This window comes from Lithobates pipiens, unplaced genomic scaffold, assembly GCF_037356315.1.
Source record: "Lithobates pipiens isolate NorthernLeopardFrog02 unplaced genomic scaffold, aLitPip1_a1.2 Scaffold_41, whole genome shotgun sequence".
Taxonomy (NCBI): domain Eukaryota; kingdom Metazoa; phylum Chordata; class Amphibia; order Anura; family Ranidae; genus Lithobates; species Lithobates pipiens.
Genome location: NW_027507861.1, coordinates 5,314,150 through 5,332,380, shown reverse-complemented (window position 1 = coordinate 5,332,380; position 18,231 = coordinate 5,314,150). Strand labels below are relative to the sequence as shown.

At 44.7% G+C, this 18,231-nt stretch overlaps 1 pseudogene; it reads right to left on the bottom strand.

Moving 5' to 3' along the window:
• Positions 1–18,231, bottom strand: part of LOC143956787 (uncharacterized) — an 802,170-nt pseudogene that overhangs the window by 262,871 nt on the left and 521,068 nt on the right.

Here is an 18,231-nt window from a genome sequence, read left to right as displayed (position 1 = left end):
CTTCATTCAGTCTGGATGCATGTTCCCCCAGCTGGGCTTGGACTTTCTGCATGCCTGAGCTGACAGCTTTCTCCACTGATGCAGCGATCATAGGGGAGAGGAGAGCAGCCACAGCCTGTGCCAGGAGTTCTGTGTGATGGTCTCGTGGCAGTGGAGGTAATTGTGGCTGCTGGATGAAGGGAGATGATTCAGGGCTAGATGGAGGAGGGGGGGCCTGGATCTGTGGTGGTATAGAGTCACTGATACTGGATGGATGAGTAGGCTGTCCCCCTACCTCCATAGCAGGCGACGTCTCCTCAGGCTGGGCCGCACAGGCCGGATCCGTGTAGGCCGAAGCCGGGGCCTCGATTTGCGGCTGGGCCGGCCGCGCGGCGGCGGCCGCGTACGATCGCGGCCCGGTTTTTTCGAGGAACCGGTCCATCCCGTGGCCGGGGACGTGGAGAAGGCTGATGGGGCTGTTTGGGGCGGAAAACGCCGATTTTTAGGCCGATGTGGAGGGCGGTTTGCGGGAGCTGTGAGAGGCACAGCTACTCCATGCGGCGCCGGAACCGGAAGTTTTCTTGGTTATTAAATCTTTGCCACATTCAGAACACTGATATGGCTTCTCCCCAGTGTGAACTCTCTGGTGTTTGATAAGGTGTTTATTGGTTGTGAAAGCTTTGCCACATTCAGAACACTGATATGGCTTCTCTGCAGTGTGAACCCTTTGGTGTGTGATAACATCTGACTTCTGTGAAAAAGCTTTGCCACATTCAGAACACTGATATGGCTTCTCTCCAGTGTGAACCCTCTGGTGTGAGATAAGATTTGATTTTTGTGTAAAAGCTTTGCCACATTCAGAACACTGATATGACTTCTCTCCAGTGTGAATCCTCTGGTGTTTGATAACACCTGACTTATCTGTAAAAGCTTTGCCACATTCAGAACACTGATATGACTTCTCTCCAGTGTGAATCCTCTGGTGTATGATCATATCTGACTTCTGTGTAAAACCTTTGCCACATTCAGAACACTGATATGGCTTCTCTCCAGTGTGAACTCTCTGGTGTTTGATCATATATGACTTTTGTGTAAAAACTTTCCCACATTCAGAACACTGATATGGTTTCTCTCCAGTGTGAACTCTCTGGTGTGTGATAAGGTCTTTCTTGGTTGTAAAAGCCTTCCTACATTCAGAACACTGATATGGCTTTTCTCCAGTGTGAACCCTCTGGTGTGTAATAAGTTTTGAGTTTGATGTAAAAGTTTTATCACATTCAGAACACTGAAATGGTTTCTCTTTACTGTGAATCTTCTGGTGTGTTATACGTTTTGCCTCCATTGTAAAACCTTTGTTGCGTTCCAAACAAGAAATATCTTGTGAAATGACTCCTCTTATGTATACATGGGATGGACTTTACTATAAAGCCATTGTCACTTCCAGAACACTGAAATGACTTCTCTCCTGTTGTCCTCTGAGGCTGGATCAGTGTTGAAGAAGTTCCAAAATATTTATAACTTTTAGAACATGGATATGTCTTGAATCCTTTGTGAATCCTCCAGTGAACTGCAATAAAAACTTTCAGTCACTTATAACACCCAAATGGATCATTTCCAATGTGACTTTGTTTTATTGATGAAGACCAGCATGACCAAAAACTTGGTTCCTCAGTCCACCTGTACAGAAAAAAAAAAAAGAATTCTGTAAAAAAAAAAGGGTTTTAATAAAATTACTTTATTTTTTAACATTTTATATTAACTGCTTCCCACTCAGCCTATTGTAATATGACGGGCAAAAGGAGCCATATTTTTCTGTGAGATTTTTCTACATGGACATTCCAACATGTAAATCACTTTGCTTGTAGAGCAATTAATAAATCTTTTCATTTTAAATGTTTTGGATCGATCTGAATCAGTGAATATCTGAGGAACATGTGAGGTACATTGAATGAAAGTACAAATGAGTGAATTAGTAGATAGAGAGTATTGAAAAAGTGCAGACATGTGACCCCTGATAGTGCTAAGGGTTAAATATATTTCTACCCAGAACAAGTAAAAATGAAAAAAAAAATACGGTCAACTGAAAAGTGTTATGGGAAAACTCCCAACGTTTCAAACCAACAAAATGAAACCTTCTGCATGTGGTGATCAATCTTGAAGGAAATAGATTGAGGATCTTTATAGAAGAGCTCCAGTTTCCCAACAAAATTAACCGCATACCAACCAGCTGCCTCAGTTCTACTGCAGCAGCAAGGCTTGGCTGCGTGAATCGCCATTATGGTACGTTGGCGCCATAAATGGCCACTAGGGGGTGCTCGCGTGCCACCGGGGGTGTGCACATGCTTCCGCTCGTTCCCCGAGCTGATGCCAGTGCGGTCTCAATCACCTCCGGGCTCCCACGATCGCTCTTGGCACATGGAGAACCCGGAACTGTGTGTGTATAAATACACAGTTACCGGTTCTCTGAGTAGTGAACTGAGAGATCGTCTGTTCATACAGAGTATAAACAGTGATCTGTTAGTTTCCCTACACAGTCCCATTCCCCTTCAGTTAGAACATGTACTAGGAACACATTAACCCCTTCACTGCCCCCCTAGTGTTAACCTCTTCACCACCAGTGACATTTTTACAGTAATCAATGCCATTTTAATCGCACTGATTGCTGTATTATTGCCAATGGTTCCAAAAATGTGTCAAAATTGTCCGATGTGTCCGCCATAATGTTGCAGCCACTATAAAAATCACTGATCGCCGCCATTACTAATAAAAAAATAATAATAATAAAAATGCCATAAAACTATCAGCTATTTTGTAGATGCTCTAACTTTTGCGCAAACCAATAAATGACCGTTTATTTCGAATTTTTTAACCAAAAATATGTAAAAGAATACATATCGGCCTAAACTGATGAAAAAAAGGTTTTTTTTAAAATATTTTTTGGGGATATTTATTATAGCAAAACGTAAAATATAATGCTTTTTTTAAAAAAAATGTTGCCGTTTTTTGTTTATAGTGCAAAAAATAAAAACCGCAGATGTGATCAAATACCACCAAAAGAAAGTGGGACAAAAAGGACGTCAATTTTGTTCGGGAGCCACGTTGCAGGACCTCACAATTGTCAGTTTAATCGACGCAGTGCCAAATCGCAAAAAGTGGTCTGGTCTTTGGCCAGCAAAATGGTCCGGGGCTTAAAGTGGTTGTATAGTCTAAATTTGAACCTTTACCTACAGGTAAGCCTATAATAAGGTTTGCCTGTATGTAAAAAAAAATCTCCTAAACCCGTATGGTTTAGGAGATATTCCCTTCATAATGAGCCGCTGACTGCAGTGGCGCATGCGCACAGGGGATTCTCGGCTGGAAGCCCGGCAGACGCCAGACCCTGCCAGGAGGAAATCTCCCCCACACGTGCATGGGAGTGACTACATCATGGCTCCAGACACTCACAGCGCTGGAGTCCCGATACCCAGAAGACACGCCAAGGGAACATGTCAGCTCCCTCAGTGTGCATCGGGTGAGATGTCGGGGCCTCGTTCTAAGGTAGGTATTTCATAATGAGCTAGTATGCAGTGTATACTAGCTCATTATGCCTTTTCCCTTACAGGTGTGTAAAAAAAATTTCAGCGGGTATACAACCGCTTTAAGTGGTTAAGAGTCAGCAGCTATAGCTGGTAATATAAGGAGACTTACCTTTCCAGGGATCCAGTGATGTCCTCACCTGAACCAATTTGTCAATGGTCTTTGGGTGAAGGCACCGGCATCTCAAGTAAGGTAACAGGAAGTGATGCCTTTCGACCTTCACAGTCAGTTTTCTACTGCGCATGCGGGAGCCGCTCTGTGCCTTGTGAATGGTCCTGCAGTCTTCTGGGACCTGTGATGTGTACCAGAAGACTGCAGGAGGGAGAGGGGGATGAACTTCCAGCTCAGACTGCGGTGATCTGATCTGGAAGTGAGCGGGTACCTGCCAAAATCAGGTACCCACCCCCCTCAAAAAAAGTGCCAAATGTGTCAGTGGAGGGGGGAGGATGCTAGACATGTGCAAAAGGAAAAAATTAATTTCATTTAGTTATATTCGTTAAATTCATTAAATTCGTTTTCGGATTTTGTTTTGTTTTCTACCGAATTAGAAAAATCGGTCGCATTCGAAAAAATTTCAACCAAATTCGAAAATATTGCTACCGGATTCAAAATTATTTCAACCGGATTCGAAAATATTTTGCAAACCCATATTTAGGGCCATGTATCTCGAGGTCACTTGGTGCTAGAAACCCCACATTTGGAGATGTTGTAGTTCTAGTTCTACTGTGTTTGCATACCAAATTTGGTTTCTAGCTATAAGTGGCCCCGAGATACGCGGCCCCAAAGTTGGGTTGCAAAATGTCAGTCTCTGCTGCAGAAAAGTATTTGGCATATTGCCCATATCTGGGGTCACTTGGTGGCGTGGCAAGTGGACAATCCACAACTTGTGGCAGGTGACGTGGTAAGTGGACAATGACATACAGCATATGTACTTGTCTTGCGATCAACATCCATGACTTCTTCAATCAGGCATGCTGACAACTTCATTGATGTGATAAATATAAATGAAATAAGATGTGTGTGTTTTTTTGCACTGTACACTGCAAGTATGAGAAGTTGATGTGACAGATGTATATAAGTAACTAACCATCTTCCAAAATTTCGAATTCAAATAGAAAAGATTAGAACAGAATAGAAAAAAATATATAATGGAATAGAATAAAATAGAAAGAATATACAACCATCTTCTGAAATTCGAATTTGAATAGAATAAATTTGAATTTCGAATAGTATGAATTCAAATTTTTAAATTAATTAATTTTAAATTTGGATAGAAAAGATTATAATAAAATAGAAAATAGACTAGAAAAAAGACAGAACAGAACAGAATAGAATATATTATATTTTGTTCTATTCTTTTTCTAGTGTATTTTTTATATTCTATTAAAATCTTTTCTATTAAAATCAAAATCATTATATACAAAATTCGAATTTTCGGAAGATGGTTTTATATTATAATATATATATATTCGACATTTGAATTTCGTATAGAATGATTTAGATTTTAATAGAAAAGATTTTAATAGAATATAAAAGAATAGACTAGAAAAACAATAGAACAGAATAGAATATAGATATTATCTATTTCATTTTTAATTTTTATTGCAGATTACTATTTGTTTTAATAAGATTTCCTGCAGACTATTAGCGTCCATTTCATTTTTTTGTAGATCTCCTGCAGACAATTATTATCTATTTTGTTTTCTCGCCAGATCTCCTACAGACTATTAGCATCTATTTCTTTTTAGCAGATCTCCTGTAGACTATTAACAGCCATGTCACTTCTTTTTTTTTGCAGATCTCCTGCAGACTCTTAGAATCAATTTAATTTTTCTTTTTTCGCAGATTACTATTTATTTCCATCAGATCTCCTGCAGTATATTAACATATATTTCACTTTTTGCAGATCTCATGCAGACTATTAGCATCTATTTCATTTTTTGCAGATTACTATTTATTTCCATCAGATCTCCTGCAGACTATTAGCATTTATATAATGTTTTTGCATATCACCTGCAGACTATTAGTATCTATTTCATTTTCTCATCAGATCTGCAGACTATAAGCATCTATTTATTTTTGCTGATCTCCTGTAAACTATTAGCAGCCATTTCCCTGTGTTTAGAGATATAAGCGGTGATGATGTCTCTCTTGTTGTCTCTTCCTCATACCGTTCCTCCATTCATAAATGAAATAAATGCTAATAGTCTGAATATAAAAGAATAGACTGGAAAAACAATAGAACAGAACAGAATAAAATATAATATATTCTGTTCTGTTCTATCATTTTTCTAGTCTATTTTTTCTATTTTATTATAATCTTTTCTATCCAAATTTAAAATTAATCAATTTAAAAATTTGAATTCATACTATTCGAAATTCAAATTTGTTCTATTTGAAATTCGAATTTCAGAAGATGGTTGTAGATTCTTTCTATTTTATTCTATTCAATTATATTTTTTCTAATCTTTTCTATTTGAATTAGAAATTTTGGAAGATGGTTAGTTACTTATATACATCTGTCACATCAACTTCTCATACTTGCAGTGTACAGTGCAAAAAAACACACACATCTTATTTCATTATATTTATCACATCAATGAAGTTGTCAGCATGCCTGATTGAAGAAGTCACGGATGTCGATTGCAAGGCAAGTACATATGCTGTATGTCATTGTCCACTTGCCACGTCACCTGCCACAAGTTGTGTATTGTCCACTTGCCTCAACACCTGCCACGAGTGCCACGTGACCTGCCACGATTGCCACGTGACCAAGTTGTGGATTGTCCACTTGCCACGTCACCTGCCACCTGTGGGGTTCCTAGCACCAAGTGACCCTGAGATATGGGCAATATGCCAAGTACTTTTCTGCAGAAGACAATGACATTTTGCGACCCGACTTTGGGGCCACGTATATTGTAGCTAAAAACCCCAAATTTGGTATGCAAACACAGTAGAACTAGCACTACCAAATTTGGGGTTTCTAGCACCAAGTGACCCCAAGATATGTGGCCCCAAATTCGGTTTGCAAAATGTCATTCTCTGCTGCAGAAAAGTGCTTGACATTTTGCGACCCGACTTTGGGCCCCCGTACCTCGGGATCACTTGGTGCTAGAAACCACAAAATTGGAGATGTTGTAGTGCTAGTTCTACTGTGTTTGCATACCAAAGGGTTTATAGCTATAAGTTGCCCCGAGATACGTGGCCCCAAATTCGGGTCGCAAAATGTCAAGCACTTTTCTGCAGCAGAGAATGACATTTTGTAACCGAATTTGGGGCCACATATCTCGGGGCCACTTTATAACTGTAAGTGGCCCTGAGGTACATATCTCAGGGTCACTTGGTGCTAGGAACCCCACAACTTGTGGCATGTGATGTGGCAAGTGGACAATCCACAACTTGGTCACGTGGCACTTGTGGCAGGTGACGTGGCACTCGTGGCCGGTCAAGTGGCACTCATGGCCGGTCATGTGGCACTCGTGGCAGGTGTCGTGGCAAGTGGACAATACACAACTTGTGGCAGGTGATGTGGCAAGTGGACAATACACAACTTCTGGCAGGTGACGTGGCAAGTGGACAATATACAACTTGTGGCAGGTGATGTGGCAAATGGACAGTATACAACTTGTGGCAGGTGACGTGGAAGGTGGACAATCTACAACTTGGTCACATGACAGGTTACATGGAACTTGTTGCCGGTCATGTGGCACTCGTTGCAGGTCACGTGGCACTCATGGCAGGTGTCATGGAACTTGTGGCAGGTGTCGTGGCAAGTGGACAATACACAACATGTGGCAGGTGATGTGGCAAGTGGACAATACACAACTTGGGGTTGGGGTTAGGCTTAGGGTTAGGGTTATGGTTGGGGTTAGGGTTTCCCCTTGAAGAATAAGGCTTGGACTCAGTGATAGAATAAAAATAAATAGAAATATAATATTTTATACTATTCTGTTCAATTGTTTTTCTAGTTTATTCTTTTCTATTCAAATATTTTCTATTCTAATTAATTCTATAGGAAATTAGAATTTCGGAAGATGGTTATATATATATATATATATATATATAAAACTATCTTCTGAAATTCTAATGTAGCATAAAAATTTGGATCAAATTCGAATAGAAAATATTTGAATATAAAATAATAGAAAAGAATAGACTAAGAATAGACTATAATAAAATATAATATATATTATTTTAGTTTCCATTGTTTTGAGTTATTTTCAAATCTATTCTCGAATTCAAATTTATACTATTCGAAAATATAATTTGGGAAGAAGGTAATTTTCTTCTATAGTATTTTATTACATTTTATTAAATTCTATTCTGTTCTTTACTATTCTTTTATTTTCATTCTAATGTGTTATTATTTTATATTCTATTTTACTGTATTCTTTTTTAAAAATCGTTTTATATTTTTTAGATTTTTATTCAAATTTGTTTTCAAATTCGATTTGAATTTATTTTCAAATTCAAATTTTTTCAAATTTGATTCAAATTTCGTCCGAATTCGGTTGAATTCGTTAGCATTGTAATTCGGTAATTAGGATGCATCCAAATGTCCGAATAATGAAAATTTGTCCGAATTTCGATTCGGAACGAAATGAAATTCACTTGTCTAGAGGATGCATACAGGTGTAATTTACCCTTTAGGGCTATTAACATGTGGTAATGTGAGTTCCCGCTACACAGAGATGTGAATGCAGCTTGACAGCTGAGTGACTCCATCCACTCCCTCCTATGTACTTCAATGAAGCTGGCCATACACTATGCAATCTGATTGTACAATGTGCTTTAGATGTACCATCATCCGATTGTATAGTGTATGGTGATCATTACAGAACCCAGGACATACTTCTCCTGATTTCAATATTACAGCTCTATCCACATCGGCTGTTGTCTGATCACTCAGCTCCTGCACACTCTGCCAAATGAACGATCTATAGCTGCATATTTAGTGATAACGGTGATCAGTGATTGCATAGGAAAAAATGTGCACCTGATGAGGTGGGTGGAAGGGGGAGGGTAGATGATGCAGGGTGTGTCACATCCCAATGTGTGTCCAGGAAGTAATGGAGAAGAGATTATACAGCCAGCTGGACACTGAGGTAAGGGGGGTGTAAGATAAATAGAAAGAAGTATATTGGTACATGGGGGGCTGGGATTTAGGTGGGGAGGGGAACTTATCCTTTAAGTCAGCAATGTGAGGGGGTGCAGTGTTTGGGGTACACAGTGTTTATAGATTGTGAGTGGGAGGGGTGAAATGACGCAGTGAGGGTCTGGGACAATAAAGACCACTCTTGGACAAATTGTAACCAACAACCGCCTGGTGAGGTTTAATGACCACAAAGCTACAAGATAAAATGTAAAATGTTCCAGAAGGGGGCGCTCTGTAAGGAAGTGGGGGGCAGAGAAGAGTGATCTGGAGATCTGACCTCGGGACCATGGAGGGAACAGTAATTGGAGGTGTACTGTAGATCTGCTTCATTGCCGGGTTCACCTCCATTACCACCAAGAGATCTTCCATATACCAGCAAAGACAAGTGTGACCCCCCAAATCTCATCCAGTCACCTTACATGAGAACATGTCCCCCCATCCCCCATCCTGTGTCAGGGTGCAAAGGGAGGATCTAGTCTGCCGGTCTGTAGTAAGGTGGAGAGGAGGGGGAGGGGTATTGGGAATGTCATGTATATCAGCTGTGCTGGATCATTAGTGGCCCCAGACCTGCAATCCGGACAGTCCAGTATACAGACAGAGGGGGGGGTTTACTAAAGGGAAATAGGCTGTTCAAAGAATGTGGTGAAATGTCACTTTGTAATGAATATCCAATCACGTGCAAAGAAATAAACACATGGAATGTTACTTAGACATGGTTGGATGATGGAAGTCAGCAGAGCTCCGCCTCCTTCACTGACCACTTGTCTACCAATTTACATTCTTCATCCTTCTGGTAATAAAGAGGTTAATAGAGAAAGGAGCTTTGTATTACTCTCAGCCAATGATTGGCTGTCATGTAGAGGTGATCAGGGCAAGTGGAGAACCGGCCAATCACAATACAGGGAATGTGCCGCCCCCCTTGGTAGGCCGAGGCACCCACTCCTACCAGACCGCACCCTCCATCCGCTCTGGGAACCCAAAACCAGGACAGCAATGGCTCTGTCCTAGCCCGTCGGCCATCTTGGTCCACCCAGGCACGGCCACAGGACTCCCCCGGCACCCGGAGCATACCCCCTGTACCCCCCCAGCAGGTTCTACCGGGACCTGGTCCATTCTGACCCTAACCCATCCATAGCCACTGATGATTGCCTCTGCTCTAGCTAGCTAGACGAGGAAGACTGCGGCTGCGGATGAGCTCCAGCCCACGCCAGCCCACCTCCCAGCTCACCCACACCTCCATTCAGGCATGCCCTTCCCAGCACAGAACACCGCTGCCTTAGCAACCAGACCACACCGCAGAGGCACCGGGTGTCACATCAAGCCAGGACTGCCCCACCCAGATGTAGCTACATCACTGGTAAGGTAAGGTAAGGTAAGCAGTGCCCTCTTCTCCCAGCCCCCTCTAATTGCCTCTCTTCTTCTCTGGACTAGCGCCGATTACCAACCTCCATTCAAACAATCCTAGGGAAAGAACAACTACTAAAGACCGACCCAAAATCAACCATAAAACACAGGAAGATACCAACTCAACCACAACAATTAGCATGCACTATGATCAACACCAGGTCGGCAGTCAAACAGACTGGAAGTGCACGATTTCATCACCCAAAACATATTATACATATACAAATACAAATAGATTGCCTCTTCATCACGGAAAGCTGGCTAACACCCGACTGCAACACCATCCTAACGGAATTGGTGCCTGAAAAAGACAGGATCCTAACTGAGCATAGGAAAGGAAAAAAAAGGAGGAGGCCTAGCAGTGATTTTTAAATCTCACCTGGTGCTCACCAAACCAATTTTACAGAACTCAGTGCCTTTCATGAAGACACTGACTCTATATCTTCAATCAACACCCCAAGACACCATTCACATACTTCTGTGCTACAGACCACCAGGACCAAAGACTAATCTCCTTACGCCCCTCACTGAATTAATTTTCGATACACACCCTGAAAACCAAAAACTTTCTGGTACTTGGGGACTTTAACCACTGGGCAAACTCTACCCAAGACCCTATTGCAACTGCCTGCATCAACCAACTGGAAGAACTGGGTCCCCAGCAACTGATAAAGACTCCCACACATGGCTCAAGTCACACCCTGGACCTCATCTTCAGACAAAATATCGACATCAACATACTCGACAATATACCACTACCATGGATGGACCACCACGCGATCAAATTTAAAATCTTCACGAACACCACCCTCCAAAAATGGAAAAATCTGACAACAACTCATTGGACCAGATTGCATAAGAAACTACACTCCAAAAGCTTCAAAACCACATTGTCAAACAAAATAGCAACACTAAATTTAAGTCACTCATCGGAACTAACACTCAACTCCTTAAACAAGCCATTGCTACAAACAGCAGATACAGTGGCTCCAAAACGCAGAACACATCATCCGGAGAAAAAACTCGGGATGGTTCAATAGCACTCTCAATCTACTCAAACAAGAACGCAGAAGAGCTGAAAGAGTGTGGAGAAGAAATCCTACCAGGGAAAACCACACAAACTACAAAGGACTAACGGAGAAATATCACAAAGCAATCTTCAATGGTAAAAAAGATTATTCTCTTGAAGACCATCTCATCGGCCTTAAACCGTCCTCGGGAGCTTTTCAAAATAGTCACTCAGTCGATGAACCCCACCTGCTTAGAGCCCCCAGCAAACGAAACCCAAGACTTCTGTAATGAGTTATCAGATTTTTTCATCGATAAAATCGACAACATCCGGAAAGCAATTCATCAGAAAAAAGCAACCAACCTCATTCAACCAAAGTAAAAAGAAGATATCAACACGAACATCCCACAAACACCGACGTTTTCTCTGACCCCAATCACCATGGACACAGCTATAAACATCATCAAAAACCTCAGAGACAGCACATCACCAATTGACATCATCCCCACAAAACTCCTGAAAGAATGTTCCGACATCTTGGCTACCACCATAACTCACCATAACTCACCTTATAAATCAATCATTTAAAGAAGGGATGGTTCGGGGCGCCCTCAAACAAGGCACTGTCAAACCCCTGCTAAAGAAACCCAGCCTTGACCCTCAAGACTCTAACCACCGCAGACTGATAACAAGCCTTAACACCATCTCCAAGATTATGGATAAAGTAGTAGTACAACAGCTACAACGCCACCTGGACACACACAAACTCCTGGACCCGCTGTAATCAGGCTTCCACCCAGGCCATGGAACAGAAACAGCACTCCTTAAGATATGGGATGACGAGTGCGCATGCGCGAGGCTTCCAAGATGGCCGCGATCATCTAAAGCTCCGCTGCCTCGCGGAACGACGGAACCCCTACCGCACGACACGGCTACCCTTCCGCTTCCCGAGCTATAGGGGCGGACTCCCGAAGTGTTGGGGCACATTTCTGAATGACCGGTGGACTGGCTAAACGCAATCTGGGCCCGCTGTTCGCTTCATTGGACGTGAGGGAGAAATCCAAGATGGCCACCGCAGCACAGCTCCTGTCTCAGGATCACAGATCCGCAGGCACAGTGGATTTCAGGTCAGATACAGACTTTCCTCCTCTCCACGCCACCCCAGGCAACCCCAGGGGTCTCCCCAAGGAAGCCACACCGTCCCCGGCCTCCACGGTCTCTCTGCTGGAACGCACCATCCAGGAGTTCTCCCCCTCCCCAGCGGGGACCTACAGGGTTACCCAGGCCGCCATGGCCCCCCACGAGGCTGCTCATGCAGACCCAGTCTCCCACATGGATGCCCTGTTTGGCAAATTCTCTGAACTATTAGAGAGGGGCCTCTCCCAAACTGCCTTGCAAATCACGGGGGAATTGAAAGCTGATTTTATTAACCTAGGCTCCCGGATCGAAACGATCGAACATAAAATGGAGGATACCATAGCCAGATCCATCCAAAACTCCAGGCACATTTACTCAGTACAGGAGCAATTGGACATAGCCATGGCCCGTATAGATGACCTCGAAAATAGGTCACGCAGATATAACGTCAGAATTCGCGGGCTTCCAGAATCAATAACTGATGTGTCCAGGGCGGTGCAAGACCTCATTCAACAGCTAATCCCTGACATCCCAGCTACTAAGCTTGAACTTGACCGGGTCCATAGAACCCTCGGCCCCCCTAGGAAGGATGGCACCCCGCGAGATGTCCTGGCCAAGCCACATCACTTCTCGGTGAAAGAAGAAGTTATGAAGAGAGCCAGATCCCTGCAACACGTCAATTACCAGGGCCACCAGGTTCAGATCTTTGCGGACCTCTCCCCCTCCACTATACAGAGACGGAGAGCTCTAAAACCCCTCTTGCTTGCAATGTCACAAAAAGACATAAAATACAAATGGGCATTCCCATTTGCGGTCAGGTTCACAGACAAAGGGAAGTCTTTTGCCTTCTCCACTTTCCCCGAGGGGGAAAAGCTCCTCACCAGGCTGAAAATCATTTCTCAAGAAGCTGACATGGACACTTCTAACCCTAGCCAAGGATCCAACAAACGACCCACTCCTAACAGCCCACAATCCCCGTTGTGGACCTCCGGAAGAGCCAAGAAGGTCAAGGATAATGCACCCACCTGAGCAACTTCCAGTCCCATTTTCAGACTCTCCATTCTGTGACTGACCGTCCGAGGTCCTGGAGAGGGCCGGAGGACTGCTCCCCAAACATTGAAAGTTTGGCCCTCCAACCCTTTTTGCCCTCCCCTTGCCTAGGACTTGTGCTACCCCTATGCTACCCTTCTCCCCATTGCCTCCAATATTCCGGGACGCTATGCAGTACTTCGTCCATCTACTGGACTGCCCGTAACCCCTCACATTCTTTTACATCCCCTCGAAATGGGCCCTAAGGTTGCTTTGAGGATTTCCCAGGGGGCTGCATTCCACAGCACCCCCCCCTGGATATACCATCCTACCTTATGCCTAAAGAACAGCATTCATTGTTTAGCCCCAGTGTCTTCTGGACATTATGTTTAGCCGTGCCTCAAGAAAAATTCCTTTTTTTGTATAATGCTGCTTATATGTTATTGCTATTTAAAGTTGATTTCACAGCTCGGGTAGTTACCCGACTAGGGGTCCCCAGTTCCGCGAGGGACCACATGTGTAACTCTCCCTCCCTCGGCCTATCCCAGGCGTCTGAGGGTCGGGACTTCTGACCTTATGGGTCGGTTGTCTTCATTGTTCTTTCTTGGGATTTCGGGGGGTGTCTCCTGCCCTGATCTCCTCTTTCTCTTCTCAGGAACCCTTTCTTTCCTTGCCCTTTCTCCCCCTCTCTCCCCCCTTGATGGTAAGCTACCCCCGTTGAATGTTTACATGACACTATTTTTTTTCTCCTCAGGTTGGGCTGAGCCAACCCAGTCGACATGGTATCCTGGGAGACAACCTCGGGCCACCGATCCCAATGCCCTGATCAAGAACCCCGCTATGGATTGGGTAAGTGAGGTCGCTTTCAGATGCTGGGCTCCCCCTCTGCTCCATGGCTGATCCACAGGCTGCTAGGCTTAAGATAGCCTCCCATAACATTCAGGGTCTTAATTCCCCCATCAAACGGAGAAAAGCCCTTGATTACTACAAATCCCTGAAACTAGATATAATTCTACTTCAGGAAACCCACCTTCCTATCCGGTATAGTCCCAAGTTCCTACATGCCCACTTCCCTCAGTTCTTCTTAGCCAACGCGGAATCCAAGACCAGGGGGGTAGCCATTTTGATTGCCAAAACATGCAAATTCAATAAAAGTTTTGAAAAAGCGGATCCGGAGGGCAGGTATTTACTTGTAAAGGGCACTGTGGGGGACCAACTTTACTCCTTGGTCTCCTACTACGCCCCGAATACGGGTCAGGCCAAATTCTTCGAATCCCTGCTGCGCACCTTAGCACCTCTTTTAGAGGGAACGGTTATTGTCGGAGGGGACTCTAACGTCGCCTTTGATCAAGGACTTGATAAATCCTCCCCCTCACGTTCCCGCTTAACCAGGCCCACGAAGGAAAGCTTACGGATCGCCAAATTGCTGCACGCTCATGGGTTATCCGATGTCTGGCGGGAATTAAACCCCACAAAGAGAGACTACACTCACTTCTCAGCGCCTCACCAATCATATGCACGCATAGACCACATACTTGTCCCCTCCTCGCTCCTTCCCAGGATGCTCAAAGCCTCCATCACTGACACAGTGATCTCGGATCACTCACTGGTAATTGTGACGGCCCTGGGGGGTTCGAGTGGGAGACACCCTAGGCATTGGAGGTTAAATGAATCCCTCCTTTCGGAGCCATCACGAGTTATGGATCTCGACAAAGCACTGCAGGAATATTTCTCTATTAATGCGACTCCTGATGTCTCCCCCGAAACCCTGTGGGCGGCGCACAAAGCATATATTAGGGGAAAATTCATGCAATTAGGTTCTCAAATAAAACGGGAAAGGCAATCAACCATCCTGAAGCTAGAAGAGGAATACTCTAAACTCAGAGCTCTTCACAAAAAGGACCCCCTCCGCACCCCCACCTCCATACTAGACAAGACTCGCTTAGAACTCAATCTCGCCCTCACCACGAAAGCTGAAAAATCGGTTAGGTGGTCTGGCCACAAATTTTACTCACAGGCGGACAAAATAGGCACACTCCTGGCTAATAGACTCTCCCCTAGAACCAAGCTGAGCACCCTCCCTCGGATCAGAAGCGCAGGACTCCCGCCCACGTCTAATCCGGTCACAGTTCTGAATGCCTTTCAGAACTTTTACACCTCTCTCTACAGTAGCTCCCCACCTCCCAAAGATAATCTCCTTCCAAAGTTTTTGGAGGGACTTCCCATCCCGGCCTTATCGGACGTTCACAAACAAGTTATGGAAGCCCCCTTCCAGGCAGAGGAGATTCTGGAAGTCATAAAGGCTCTTAAAAAAAGCTCCGCCCCTGGACCCGACGGTCTTTCGATCCCTTACTATAAAGCCTTTGCCAACACGCTAGCCCCTCACCTGGCCAATCTCGGTAATCATAAAGCTAATGGAGACCCCCTGGATCCCCACCTTAACACGGCGTATATCACGGTCATCCCCAAACCTGGCAAGAACTTGGAAGATGTCAGCAACTACAGACCGATTTCCCTTATTAATAATGATCTCAAAATTCTCACGAAAGTTATGGCCAATAGGTTAGCCTCCTTTATCGGACGCTACGTCCACAAGGACCAAGTTGGTTTTATCCCCGGCAGACAGGGACCTGATCAAATTCGGAGGGCGATTGATATTATCTCCATTTTGCAGTCTAATTGGGAAGGGGGACCCGGACAATCTGGCTTCCTCCTTTCCTTAGATATTCAGAAGGCTTTCGACTCGGTCTCATGGCAGTACATCTTCCAGCTCTTTGACAGGTGGGGATTTGGGGCTCGCTTCCTGGGCTTATTACGGGCCTTATACTCCCAGCCGAGGGCCCAAATTCGAATGCAGGGATACCTCTCTGAGCCAATTCCCATCACCAGGGGGACCAGACAGGGGTGCCCCCTGTCCCCCCTCATATTTGCAATAGCCATTGAAACATTGGCGATCGCAGTCCGCCAAAATATGGACATTGGAGGTGTCCAATGCGGTGGTCAAACGCACAAATGTGGACTCTTCGCGGACGACATACTGTTGTTCCTCACTTCCCCCCTCACAACCCTGCCCAACTTATCCCGGGTATTGGACGACTTTGCCAAGGTCTCAGGCTTGAGGGTTAATTACTCCAAGTCTGTGGCGTTGAATATTTCTCTCCCCACCCACCAAGTCCTTTCACTCAAACAATCCTTTCCGTTCCAATGGAGTGACACTGCCATCCAATACTTGGGTATCTCCCTTACACCTAAAATAGAGATGTTGTATGCCCACAATTACCCCAAATTATACAGACAGCTGGAAACTGATCTCTCCTCATGGTCTAAACACGAACTATCCTGGCTTGGCCGGATTAACTCCATAAAAATGACCCTTCTCCCCAAAATCCTCTACTATTTTCGAGCCCTGCCAATACCAGTTCGGAAGGACCACCTTTGCTCTTTGCAAAGCAAAATACTGAAATATATCTGGGGTAATAAGGGTTACCGTCTACCGCAAAACACGCTCTTCCTGCACAGACGCAGGGGGGGGTTGGGTCTGCCTAACCTCCACAAATACTACCTTGCAGCTCGCCTAGCCCAACTCTCCTCGATCTACTCCAAATATGAGAAACCGGATTGGCAGTCCATAGAACGCTGTTCGGTACCCTCCTTTACACTAGATTTTCTATTATGGTGCCCGCCCAAAGCCAGGCCGCCCATCATGTCCCCATCCCTATCTCACTCCTGCGCCCTATGGGACGGTCTTCGCAAAGAGCCTTCCCTAGTCCCCACTTTAAGACCCCTTGCTCACATGTTCCGTAATCATGACTTCCCCCCTGGTCTGAACATTGAGGCCTTCAGATGGTGGTTGGACAAGGGACTATACCGGATAGGTCACTTTTTCAATTCCAGGGGTCCGATTTCCCTAGCTTATTGTATCGAACACTTAGAGCTACCAGATACAGAGAGGTTCCGCTTCCAACAAATATCTCACTTCTTGAACTCACTTTGGAAAAACAAACCCCTTCCTCCTTCCTTTACTGAATATGAAGCCTGGTGTGGTAGGATCGGGGAGCAGAGGGGTGGTATTTCAGTGATCTACGCGGCTCTCACTTCCCCAACGGGCAAATCCCCCTATATGACGGCTTGGGAATCTGATCTCCAGACCTCTGGCAGTCTCGAAACCTGGCAGCTGGCCCTAGCCAGATCATTTCGTGGGATCCAGAACACCTCACTAATGGAGGCTAGCATCAAATTGATAACCAGGTGGTACCTCACTCCAGTAAGGCTGGCCAAAATATATCCCACGGCTAGCCCCTTATGTTTCAGGGGGTGCCAACTTCGTGGCTCCATGATCCACATCTGGTGGGAATGCCCTAGACTTCGTTCGTTCTGGACTAAAATCTTCAACTTGATTTACTTAGTCACAGGCTGCCGGGTTCCGAGAACTCCAGAGGTTGCGTTACTCAATACCCCGGTTCCTTTGATGTCTGGTAACATTCAGAAACTAACTTATTTTATCCTATTAGGAGCCAAAATTGTGATTGCCTCCGCATGGAAGCAACCCAAACCCTCCTTCCTCGCAGTTAAGAGGAAGATATCGTGGATAATGTCCCAAGAAAAACTGTCAGGTATTCTGTCAGACACCACACCTAAATTCCGAAAGGTGTGGGACCCTTGGGCCCGTTACATGGGAATCTCTCTGCTGCCTGGGGTACCCCCAGGCTCTCCCCTAGTGACCAGACCTCACCCCTAAAGCGCCCTCTCTTACATTGAATGCGAAACATTCCCCCGCTATAACCTTCCACCCTTTCAAGACATAGCTTACCTCCCCTTACCCCTCTGTTCTCCTCTTCTCCTCCTCTTTTCTTTTCTCTGTCCTGCTAGTCGTTCTATGTTTTTGGTTTGCTCAACAGAGCTGTAATTGACAGGTTCACCATACAGTCCAATTTAATGTTGC